Here is a 12,862-nt window from a genome sequence, read left to right as displayed (position 1 = left end):
TTTTGCTTTTTGCCCTGAAAGGGGGGCAGTTGGTCGAATAAGTTTGGTACTCTATGCTGTAGGTTATTAATATTACGGGATTCCTCAAAGGCTATTAGTAGATAAATTTCATACTGAAAAATATGAATGCCATGTGAAATAACCTTGGTACTTCCTCAATAATAAGGTCAAACCAATCAAGAGCATTATTACATTTTATTTTTGAAATAATAAATCTAAATTCTAATGGGTATATGTGTAAGAATTATAGGATCTATTTTCCTTGGAATCTATGGCCAATTGAAAAAAAACTAGAAAGGAGGGCAAATAATGACAACACATATAGCAACTTCCATTTCCTGGACCATTTCAATGATATTTCTAAAATATCAGCCACCCTCACCCTTGTAGGGAAGGCAAAATCTAGGTAGAAATAGAAGGCATAAATTTTGCTCTAATCCCTTGAAACCTCAACAGTCAAAGAATATGAAATATACCATGTACTGCCAGAAAAACAAACAAATCTTGTCTTGGAAATATTTCCAGAACGCTCCTTAGAAGAGAGAATGGTGAGTCTTCATGTCAGGTACTTTGGACATGATATCAGGAGACCAATATCTAAATAAGGATGTCATACTGGGTAAAGATGACGGTCATCAAAGATAGGGAGTTTAAATGTGTTGGCTTGACACAGTGGCTCCAACATAGCAACCACTATGCCGATGGTGCAGAACATGGCAGTGTTTCATTTTATTGTACATGGAGTCGCTATAATCAGAACAGAACTGACCAGTTTCCTAGGACCTTATCCCATTAACAGCTTTGAAAAATGTTTTCTTTCATAACAAGTTTTCAAAAGATAATGATTTTCTACTTCCTTAAGCATAGTATGTAGAATAAAATTTTAGTCTTAAAAGTATCATTGTGATTCCCTAAGAAATGGTTTTTAGGATTGCATGTCTCTATTATTGTCTTGCATCTTATGAACTTTTTAATAGTTCTTCCTTTATCCTGAAATAAGATGACACTGGATGTTAGTGTGCCTAACTTCAATTGCCAACACTGGATTTTATGTGGCCTAAGAAGTAATAACCAATCATGTTGGGGATATAAAATTTAAAGTTATTGACCCCAATTAGTAGAGTCTGAAAAAGGCCCTAGAATTATTGTGCTCAGTTATTTTTAAAGTCTCAGAAATGTTTTAATGTCCAAGATCTCCGCTATTTTCAGATAGCTGAGTTCACTTACAAAATATTGGCTAAGTTACTAACTCTAACTTATAAATATGCTAGTTTAAAAAAAATAATAAATGATAGCTCTAAGAGGGCACCCTAGAACACTAAATGGGTATGATATATTATTGATACAGGTAAAATGTAGCCTAAATATTACACTGTGCAGTTTATAAAGTCTATAGAAATTAACATTTTACCAGACCTTAAGACAAACTTACTGAAGGCATATTAATTTATTACCACTGCTATTTATTTTTGCCGATTATTGTCATTAACACTCACAAATCACTTCTACTGCAGTAATAACTGAGATAAGGGGAAATAAAACTTTTGCTCAAAAATTTTACTCAATTGGGCTCAAACCATGTAAGATATATTTTTCATCTTCAGTATATTTCTAGCAACTACTTCAAATAACTTAGTGACCATAGTAGTCTGGTAATTCCCAAGAACCACTACCAAAAACACTTTCTAAAATAAAGTTAAGAGTAAGAACATATATTGCTGCATAAATCACATTCCTATATAAAACTATAAGATATTCAAATTACCGAGCTTAAACTTTGTAGATCATTTTGCAAAGGTCATTTGTAGAACTATTAATTTTGGAACCCGTTTTCAGGATTTTTAACTTCGAAAATAACTTATTACACAAAAACTTTTTAAACAAGACTATATATAAGAATTCACAAAGAGCCAATGAAATAGCAACTAAAGTTGCTAACTTTTATGACTGTTGCTATCAAGCAATTTTAGGGGTAGACTGAACAAAACAATTATTTTAAAAGAAAAACAACTCAAATTTGAATTCCAAAGTTTGGTCAATTCAAGTTACTCTCACCACCAAAAATCTACCTATTTCTGGACACAGGGCCTGCCTTATTCTGCTGCTGCATGCAGTGGAACAAATTGTAATTCACAATAGCCCGACGGACGGGATACAGTAAAATTCCACATATCGTTTCCCAAGATAGAACCTTCACAGGAGGACATCGTCAGGTATTTTCTGCTATCGCCCCACTGGTGAGTGAACAGTTGACCTTTCTGTTAGCAATCAAAGGCTTAAACTACTGCCCATCAGAGCTCCTTAAATCTACATTTTTTTCTCTGACAACTTTTGTAACTCCATTTCAGTAACAACCTATCTACATCCCTAATCTTCAGGTCTTTTCCAACTCTCTCTCAACCAATACTCACTTCTTTCTTGTACGATTACAATATCCAACCAGACTGTACATAAAGATTGGACACTATTTTTTAATCCTGACATGTCTGATAAATAACACTGCTGTTAGGTTTTGGGGGGTGGGGTGAGGAGGCATTGTTCAATTGTTAACCAAAGGGTCAGTTCAAACCCACTGGTGGCTCCATGGGAGAGAAAACCTTGCATTATTTGTGCAAATAATGATCATGTGCTGCCTAGGATACTCAACGAGGCAGTAATTCTACTTATATAGGAACAGTCTGAGAGTCAATCAACTCAACAGCACACAACACATATATATTAGCTATTGACATATCTGCCTCTCTCTAAGATCACTAATTTGCAGTCTCAAAATTACAACCATAAATTCTTAAAACTCATAAAACTTTAAGTTTAACCCACTGAGCTGCAAGTGATCCTTGTGTCCCATATAATTGCATCAAAATGTGTATTACCTCAGAAAAAAATTTTCCCCTTGATTTGTCTTTTCTCAAAACATTTTCTTTCTACTTGCTTTGGTATCAGCTTCTCATTTTATTCTCCTCCCTCCCTCACAAACCCTTGATAATTTAAAATCTATTAATTTTTCATGTTTTATATGGTCCAATATCTCCCTTCACCTTCTTTTCTGTTGTCCATCCCCCAAGGAGGAGGTTATATGTAGATTCTTGTAATCCACCCTCCTGGTATCACCACTCTCACCACTGGTCCTAAAGGGATCATCTGTCCTGGATTCCCTGTGTTTCCAGTTCCTATCTGCACCAGTGTACATCCTCTGGTCTAGCCAGATTTGTAAGGTAAATTGGGATCATGATAGTGGGGGAGGAAGCATTAAAGAACTAGAGGAAAGTTTTATGTTTCATTGTTATACTGCACCCTGACTCGCTCGTCTCCTCGCTGCAACCCTTCCGTAAGGGGATGTCCAGTTGCCTACCTACAGATGGGCTTTGAGTCTCCGCCCCGCATTCCCCCTCAATCACAATGATATGATTTTTTGTTCTTTGATGCCTGATACCTGATCCCTTTGACACCTCATGATCACACAGGCTAGTGTGCTTCTTCCATGTGGGCTTTGTTGCTTCTCAGCTAGATGGCCGTTTTTCCTTGAATTCAATGGGTTACATATTGGGCGGCTAATCACAAGGTCCACAGGTGGAAACCACCAACCACTACATGGGATTAGAGAAAGACAAGGTTTTCTACTCCCATAAAGAATTAGTCTCAGAAACCCACCCACACGAGCAGTTTTACTGTCGTAGAGCGTCACTATGAGAGGTAATTGACTCAATGGCAGTGAGTCCATTATTAAAAACAGCATCAACAACAAAATTGAAAAGGAGTAATTCAGTCCTGAAAAAGTTAAATCTTATTTCATAATAGCTTTCTCTCTGTACAAAGATGTGCTGCTATTGTTAGGTACATTGAGTCCGTTCCAACTCATAGAGATGCTCTGTCCAACAAAATGCAACACTGCCCAGTCCCTTGCTAGCCCCACAATTGTTCTTATGCTTGAGCCCTTAGTTCCAGCCACTGTCAATCCATCTTGCTGAAAGCCCTCCTCTTACTCACTGCCCCTCTACTTTACCAAGTATGATGTCCAACTCCAAGGACTGATCTCTCCTGAAAAGATGTCCAAAGTACCTAAGAGGAAGCCTTTTCATCCTTGCCTCTAAGGAGCACTCTGGCTATACTTCTTCCAAGACAGATCAGTTTGCCCTTTTAGCAGTCAGTGGTACTTTTCAGTATTCTTCTCCAGCACCATAATTCAAATGCATCGAGTCTTCTTCAGTCATCCTTATTCAATGTCCAGTTTCATAAGCATATGAGAAAGTGGAAAACATCATGGCTTGGGTAAGTTTCACCTAATTCTCAAAGTAACCTCCTTGCTTTTCAACACTTTAAAGAGGTCTTGTGCAGAATTACCCAATGCAATGCACAAAAATAACTGCAATAAGGTAAACTGCATGTACCAAAATAAGTCATACTCATTTGCACTATTTTACAAGGTTCTTTTCCTTTTAAGTATTTATTAGTAGGCATTAGTATGCCTGCATAGTTTGCATGACAAAGACTGCTGCATCCTCTTATCTCTTAACAAAAATAATAGTGATATCATACAGCTGTTTTCACAAGAGTGTGCCACTTGGCACCCTGTGCAAACAAAAAACTGGCTTTTATCGAAGCATACGAGGCCAAAAAAAGGCCAATTCCAAAACACAAACCCCAGTCCTCAAGTCCATTCTGACACCCAGTGATTCCAAGCCGGGGTTTCCAAAGCTCCATTACTGGAGCAGAAAATCTCATCTTTCTCCCAGGGGGGCTGGTGTGTTCTCTTTAAGATAGCAGCCCACCACCAGAAAGGCATATACCATTAAATAAAAGTATGAGTGGAAAAACAACCAAGTTTTATTGGTTGCTAATGTTGTGCTAATATATACCATCCCTTCGTTTCCTATCCCTTTGTAAAAAAAAAAATACACAAAATATGGAAAACATCTGGAACAATACTTAACAATCACGAAGAGTAGGTTACTCAGAGATCTGAGACTGAGGAAGAGAACGCCAAGTGCAATGTGATAAGGGGTTTATTACTCTATCCTACGATGTACAGAGATTACTGCTTTTAAAGTTTAAATGAATAGGTAAAATGGAATCTCTAGTTAATATGTCACTGCTCAAGAATATGAAAAGATACTTTCAATTAATTTTTATAAGGTACTGGAGAACCGAAAATAAATTTGATGTCAACTTCACCAAAGAAAAAAATTGGGTTCAATACCAAAGTTTATGTAAATTTTGCTTTAAAAAAATCTCATCCTAAATCATTCCACTATTACTTTAAACATGCGACCTAAAATAGCCATTCCTAAACATCAAAGTAATACAGAATGTTCAAAAAGATTAAAGAACGAAGTCATTTTGTCATCAATTATTGTCAGCGATAAGAAACCGCTTCAAACTTTGTTGTAAATGCAAGCAAAGCAAGTTACAGTAGTGAGAAAGTTATCAAAGATGATGTAAACCAGGAGTAAATGCCCCAAAAGTGGCAGGAGTTCCGTTTTAGGTGTTCTGGGAATGGGACTGCAGCAGAAACATGCGACAGAATGTTAACAAGTCTGGAATACTTTAGAGAATGGTAACAAGGCAAAAACCGGAAAGAATGTTTCAAAGTATGCGAAACAGTATCCAATGGAATCACCACGCTTGCGCGATCGCAGCTCCGGACTTCCAGCGAGTGGGACTAGGGTGGAACCATCACTGGGATGGTGGGGGAAAGAAGCCCAAGCTGAGGGGCGCTACGCTGCTGCAGGTGGCGGAGTGCCTGCGGCGAGAAAGGCGAGGACCGTGGTGCCTAATGGTTTACTACTCCCTTCAAGGCTGGAAAAAGCCAAGACAACGCTTCTCCCGGCAACAAGAGGCACTCGCCCCCGGCCCCTCCCTAACGACTTGCCTTGTAGAAAGTGTTGTGGGTCTCGGGCCCCCGGAACCCAAGGCTTCGCCATCCAGGACAACTGCTCTGCCAACAAGGCCCCGCGAGAATCGGGAATTCTCGCGATACGCCCCCAAGAGCATCTCGCGAGTTTCCCCTAAAGCCAACATGGCGGTTCTGAAAAAATCAGCGTTTAGGAACTACAAAATGATTTTTAAGTAACTGATTGGAAAATGTGTGAAACATCGAAAGTTCAGGAAGTCTTTTACACTTGATACTTATTCTAGTTCCCTAATCGAGATGAAAAGTCGCAAATAACCTAAGACTTCCGAGAACTACACTTATACTAAATAGCACAGGGCAAGCCTGCTCCTCTGCCAGCCTCCTTGCTAATCACGTGGAGACCAATTTTCGGCGTGCCTGTCACGTGGGCCAGGAGTGAGCGAGCACGCACCGATCGCCCTCCCAAGAAGCCGCACCGCTTCCCTTTTGCCCGCGCACGTGCGCGCGCACCTCCGCCCCACGTGGGGGCTTCGGCGTCGTCACCGCCGTCGACTCCAGCCCCGCTCTCCACCCACCCCCAACTCCCAGGGGCTCAGCTGGAAATCCGGGTCTCCGAAGTCGATCTCCACTCGCGTCCCCTCCCCCTACGCTTGGTCGCCCCGCCGCCTGCCCCCGCCACGTGCCCAAAGAGGCCGCTCACCTTCCGCGTGGCGCGCGAAGCCACGGGCTGCTCGAGGAGGCGCCGCCGCGCCGGCCCTTCTCCGCCCCCGCCGCGGCACTCGCTCTGGTAGCCGCTGCCGCAGGAAGCTCGACAGCGGCGCCGCAGCGCTTCCAGGTGGGTCCCCGCCTCCCGCTTCTGCCACTTCCCGCAGCACCAGCGGCTCCTTCCGGTCCCCTCCTTTCTCCTCTCGGGGACCGACGGGCTGAGGCGGCTGCAGGCGCGCTCACTACACCGCCTGCTGGTAACAGGGGCGCGTGCAGAGCCGGGCCCGCGGCCAGCGCCGGCCGCCCGAGGGCAGGACCCGGCCCAGCGCCTGTGGCAGCGCCCGGCCCCGTCTTTCGAGAAGTCACGCCTGCCTCGAAGGGAATAAACATTAGGCCTGCTGTTGGAAGTTGGCGTCATCCTGCCCCTTGCAACCCCTCAAGAGCATGTGTGAAACCTCCGCTCCCTTAGCAGTGTGTCTCAGGCTCAGAAAGCATCTATCTTATAAATCACACATGTTGCTTGCTGCCTACTTCATCTCCAACCACAGGCTCTTCCCACCCCACCGGTTTCCCAGCTGCTCCACTCCGGGCCTTTATGCTTACTATTCGCCCTGCCTACATAGAACATTTCCCCCAGCTTCCTTTTAATACGTTTGGTATTCATTGTATTTCAGGTCCACATCAAGGCTGCCCAGACTCCTCAATTCAGAACAGCACATCTGCACCACTGCTCTTACTCTGGCGTGCCCTGCTACTAATGATTGATTACCAGTTAATGCTTCCAGATCTCATCTATTGGACTCTGCCATCAAGACTGTAAGATCCTTAAAGGCCGGGACTTTTACACTTTTGCGCGTTGCTAAATCCCCAGCGCCCAGAATTTTTGACACAAAGCAGGATCCATAAAAATCAGAAGATAGTTATCGACTATGTTGAGCTTGCAGGAAAATAAACCCCAACACATTGACCAAGAAATTCACATTAGATTTTGAATTGATTTTTGGTCGTTGGCACCTTTTACTGTTACCAATTTTAGAGGAACCAACATCCCTTTGTGTGTCCCCCTATGGGGTCTCAACCCACAGTTTAAGAAACTTTGAAATAGAGAAGTTCGCCATTTATATGTTGTGGAAAAATTAAGCTAATTCAACTCTTCTTGTAATTTTAAAAAATCATTTTATTGGGGCTCGTCCAACTCTCACCACAATCCATACATCCATCCATTGTGTCAAGCGCATTTCCTTGCTTTTAATTTGGAAATTGTTCTCAAAAATTTCCTTGCTTTTAATTTGGAAATTGTTTTCAAAATATCAAACTCAGTGATGGTGATTGTATGCCATGGAGTGGATTCCAACATCGAGTGGCCCTGTCTGACAGAACAGAACTGACTGACAGGATTTTCTAATTTGTAGTGGGGCACCTGTGTTAGTCTGGGTACTTTGGAGAAACAAATCCACAGAAACTCATATATAAGAGAGAGTTTTATATAAAGATTAAGTACACATCAAAAAAACATCTCATCCCAGTGCTGCCCAAGCCCACAAGTCCAACATTAGCCCATATGTCCGACACCAATCCACAAAGTCCTCCTCCATCGCACAAAACACACGCAATGATGCCGACTGCAGGAGGGAAGCCGAATCAGTGAACGTGCAAGCATCTCAGCACTGGCAGGGGTCTCTACCTGGCTGCTCCAGCACCCAGGGCTGCATCAAGGTAGGTCCATGTGGCTTCTCCTCAGTGATGTCTCACAGGAAGTGAGTCTTGCCAGCTGAAGCAGGGAACTGGCTAAGGCAGCTGCACCCTGGACCAACCATCAGAAAGCAAGGGACCAGAGAACTAGAAAGGTGAGGCTCACCAAGCCATTTATCTCTCTGCCCTTTAATTAACCCCACATGTGTTTATCGGCCTGGTTGGCACAATAAACTTTAACTGTCTCAGCACCTCACCAGATCTGTTTTACCCAAGTAACCAGCAGCCTCAAAGTGGTTAGTAGGTGAGTGCTTGAGTACTTAACCCATGCGACATGAATCCACTGCTAGAGCAGCCTAAGGGGCAAAATGGAGCCATAAAACCTTATAGCCTCAGAAATTCAAATCATAGAGCAATTCCACTCTGCCCTAAAGGGTTACTATAATTTGGTATCAACTCTGGCAGTGCATAATTTTTACAGAAGCAAAACCTGAGGAACAAACACAACCAACCTTGCCATTAGTGGCCACTTTTAACTGCAGCACCTCAAATCAAGGATTCTTTAACAAACAAACCAAGCCCACTGCTTTGCCGCGAATTCACACTTACAGTGACTATATGGGACAGAATTGCCCCATAGGGTTTCCATAGCTACAAATTGTTTGTAAGCAAACTGCCTCATCTTTCCCTTTCAGCACCTGCAACAATCCCATTACCAACCCAACACTGAACCTGATATGCTGCTAGAGTTCTTTATACCAACTAGAGATGCAACAATAAACAGATTTCCATATCTTCTCTTACATGCTTACAGAGCTATGTTGTATAATAGCCTTAACAGCAACCTTTTATTGAGTACTGTGAAAAGCAATATGCTATGTACTTTTTATATCTTTTCCTATTTTAGGCTTCTGATGACCCTGAGGTCTGTATTAATTTTGGTAAACAGATGTACTGCTCCAATGCCCATCCAGATGTGAAAGACTTAATTATTCAGCAGATAACCCTTTTCTAGCATTGACCAATGATCTACTTTCCAGGGAAGCCATATCTAAAGACTATGTAAACCAGAGATTTAAAAAAGCCCATCCCTTTGACATCAACTTTGGACAATTCTAATGGGTTATCCTGTCTTCAGGAAAACCTGTAGCATCATCAGAGGTATTCTCTTGAAACAAAATCACAGCTGTTTCTACTCACATCACTTCCACCAGTGATGATCCCAAAAGCATTCACTAGTAAATTTCCTGCACAATTAATTTAAGAGTCAGCTTCCTGGGGAACCCTACCTGTCAGACTATTCATTTTTTGATAAAAAATAGGCTTAGAGCGGTTAAATAACCCCACCATGTTTGAACTGCAGAAATTTCTATATAAAATATTATGGAAGCAAAGCAGGGCTTATGAAAACTTTCACATTTGAGATACAGAACAACTTTGCCAAGTTCAGAAGAAGAAAACATCCCCAGAGACCAGTAGAAGTAGTCCCAAGTGACAGGACTGTAGGGTTTTTGGAGCTAGTGCTAAAGGAGTGAGGGGCAAGGACCAATTGATTAATTTTAATGCAGTTGTGTAGTCCACATGGAAGAAGCACACCAGCTTGTGTGATCCAGAAATGACAATGACAGAATTCAAATATGACAAAGGGAAAAGTATTGGAACTTAAATTATGAACACCCAATTTGTAGAAGTCTATGGAGGACAGTGGGAGTCCAAAATTCAGCTGCAGAGTATCTAGTCAGATTAAGCTTCTAGCAGATCCTCTCCAACCACAGGCAAGGTCTTGAACAGCTTTATCAGAGGTCATTGTGATCTTGAGTATACTGAATTGAACTTGATACTTGGTCAGCTGACCTCCTTCATGACCCAACCTGAATTTGTTCTAGGTACAACTATTTCCTTTTTTTTTTTGCAAGTATTTCTTGTTCCACAAAAATTTCTTCTCTGGCTTTTAAATATTGATGGTGGTATTTTCTTTGTGACTTATTATGTATATTTTTATCTTTATATTATTTATCTTTATCACTTTGCTTTGTATTGTTTCTGTTGGGTTTTCCAATTTGTGAAGCCCAGAAGTTGATGCATAGATAATAACTGATGCAAAGGTTTATAGGGGATGTAGTGGTGAGGAGTGGGAGATGGGGAGGGTGAGGGGATTTCAAGTGCAAACAATGCATGTGGAAGAGGGGAGGGAGCACTACAGCTAATTGTGATTACACAGCTCATTTTAAAAGCCATTTAACCACGGGGGTGGGGGGATGGGGAGTTCTAAAATTAATTGTGGTGTTGATTGTAATTGTTGCTATGATTGAACTATTGAATTGTATGATATGTGGATTCTGTGCCAATAAAATTATAAAATAAAAAATAAAAGAACAACAACAAAAAGCAGTGGTGGCCAAGGAGTGACACTAGGTCTGGGAGAGTCTAGATGAACAGAAAGAGGAAAAAGCCCCTGGGACCTTATCTGAAAAGTGGAAGGAGATGCTTCCTTGTTTCTGGAAAATAGAACCAAACTCTTTGGAAGGCCACCTACTAATTATGACATGTTTCTATATGGTCTATATTATTTTTAGCTAAAATCTCAGAACACTGAAGCTAAAGAGACTTTAATTCAAGGTTTATACAGTACTTTTACAACTACTGCCTCTTACAAACACAATCTTATGCTATAATCCAATACAGGTGAGTTGTAATTAATGTGTAATAAATATACCCCTTTAAGCCATAGTTCCTTGTTGTTGTTAAGTGCTGTGGTAGTTAGGGATTACATCAACTAGACACACTTAGCTAGGGGTGGAGTCAAACCTGTCAATTCACAGCTTGGTGACACCTTGATAACAAATAAGCCTTTTGTGTAATAACAAGGTGAATAGAAATCTCTCTTTCCCCTCTCTCTGCCTCCCTACTGACCTTGGATTCACAGAACTCTGCACCCACCAGACTGATCTTCTTGCTTCACTTTTGTAGCTTGCAGCTACATAATTCTGAAGAGGGACTTATGGACTAGCATCTGACTTACTGACTTAAGTTGGACTGAGCTGGCATGCTTTATTGATAAATAATTGCCTCTTGATATAAAGCTCTTGCTTATGTATAAATGAGTGTTACTGGATTTGTTTTTCTAGACAATTCCACCTAACACAGGTGCCACCAAATTTGTTACAACTCCTAACAACCTTATATACAACACTGCCTTATATATATATACACTTATATATACACTGCCTGGTCCTGTGCCAGCTTCACAATTGTTCTTATGTTTGAGCCCATTGTTGCAACCATTTTGTCATTCCATCTTGTTGAGAGCCTTCCTCTTGTTCTCTGCCACTCTACTTTACCAAACATGGTGTCCTTCTACAGGGACTGATCACACATGCAAACATGAGATGAACTCTAGCCATCCTTCTATTAACTTATGTGATGTGCTCTTAACTTGGGAGTCTTTACCCAGGGCTATAATCCCATACTATATAAATGATAGGATTAGGGGAGATTAAGATCTAGTGTGAACCAAATCACATCCTTTTCCTTGGGGCATCTTTAAGACTGCCAGAGGGTATGATGTAAGATACCATCCTTTGCTTTCCTTGGATAGGGTATATATGCTGGTACTAGTGTACATTTTCTACAGATATCCCTTCACCTGGAAAGCCAGGCCTCTAATTCCTGACTGGGCTTTGATAGAAGCAAGAAAACCTACTGTGAATTTTGGACATTTGGGGCTTCTGACTCTGGACTCTGCATTTGGGTCTCCTGCTTGGCGTTCAGATTTGAGACTAAACAGGAGCACCAACCACCATTATGAGCCATTCCTTAGTTTTGTGAGTTTCTGTGGCATGCAGGAATCACAGAACCAAGGGATGGGAAGGAATATACTCAAGGGAGAAGTGGGGGTGGTGGTGAATAGAGCAGAATAGCATCTTGGAAGAGGTGAACATTTGAGATATCTTCAATCTCCAGCTCTTTGGGTCTAGTCTGATATTAATTCTTCGAAGAACTTGTCAGCAAAACATAAACCAGGTAAAAGGATCTGGGAATAAGCAGCCTGCTGTCATTGCCCTCTGTCACTTACCATGGAACACCAGGCACTATCTCAGAATACATTTTGAAGACTATTCAATCAACAAATATTCTAGTAACTATTCAAGGGGCTACAGATAGAGTGGTGAACCAGCCACATACAGAGCCTAAAGTCTAAGGAGGGAGGCTGATATGCAAGAGAGAATCATATCTACCTCCTAGTAAGGCGTCTGGGTAGCCCAAGGCGCCCTGGTGGTAGTTACACATTGCACTGCAATCTCAAGATAAGCAGTGCACAACCAGCAGCCACTCTGTGGGAGAATGATGAGGCTTTTCAGTCCCCGAAAGAGTTCTAAGAAACCCACAGGGACAGTTCTACCCTGTCTTATAGGTTATGTGTCAAAATCGACTCAATGACAGGAGTTTAGTTTTATTTTTAGTTGGATATCCCAAATACTTGATTAACTTGTAAGGTTGGTGCTTCAAACCCACCCAGAAGCCCTATGGAAAAAAGACATAGATCTGCTTGGAGGCAACAAAGGATAGAGAAAAATTATGTTAGGGTGGCACCCCAAAAATCAGGAGCAAAAA

The sequence above is a fragment of the Echinops telfairi genome, unplaced genomic scaffold (assembly GCF_000313985.2).
Source record: "Echinops telfairi isolate 266 unplaced genomic scaffold, ASM31398v2 ScPeMD7_443;HRSCAF=831, whole genome shotgun sequence".
Lineage (NCBI taxonomy): Eukaryota > Metazoa > Chordata > Mammalia > Afrosoricida > Tenrecidae > Echinops > Echinops telfairi.
This window is presented reverse-complemented; position numbering follows the sequence as displayed.